General features: G+C 51.3%; 1 protein-coding gene across 1 annotated transcript in view; it reads right to left on the bottom strand.

Moving 5' to 3' along the window:
* GPR85 (G protein-coupled receptor 85) overlaps window positions 1-210 on the bottom strand; it is a 3,178-nt gene extending 2,968 nt beyond the window's left edge. The window contains exon 1 of the mRNA XM_009073644.1: window positions 134-210. The gene's annotated coding sequence lies outside the window, so the exon portion shown is untranslated. The remainder of the gene's footprint in view (window positions 1-133) is intronic.
* Between the last annotated feature and the right edge of the window lie 16 nt (window positions 211-226).

Genomic DNA, 226 nt, shown 5'->3' with positions numbered 1-226 from the left:
CAAAGCGGGGGCGGGGAGCCACAGCAGGCACGATCAGGCTCCTTCGTTATGCACACCAAGTGTTTCTTATGCCACCTCGGGTGTACAAAGGATATTCCCACCGAATCCCAGCAAAAAATCCTTCCATTCTTACCGTCCACAAAAGAGCCTGATTGCTGCTGTGTAAACAGAGGCTGATCAGATCATGGCATCGTTTTAGAACCATGAAATCAAGGCTCCCCCTCCC

This window comes from Acanthisitta chloris, unplaced genomic scaffold (genome assembly GCF_000695815.1).
Source record: "Acanthisitta chloris isolate BGI_N310 unplaced genomic scaffold, ASM69581v1 scaffold30334, whole genome shotgun sequence".
Classification (NCBI taxonomy): domain Eukaryota; kingdom Metazoa; phylum Chordata; class Aves; order Passeriformes; family Acanthisittidae; genus Acanthisitta; species Acanthisitta chloris.
This window is presented reverse-complemented; position numbering and strand designations above follow the sequence as displayed.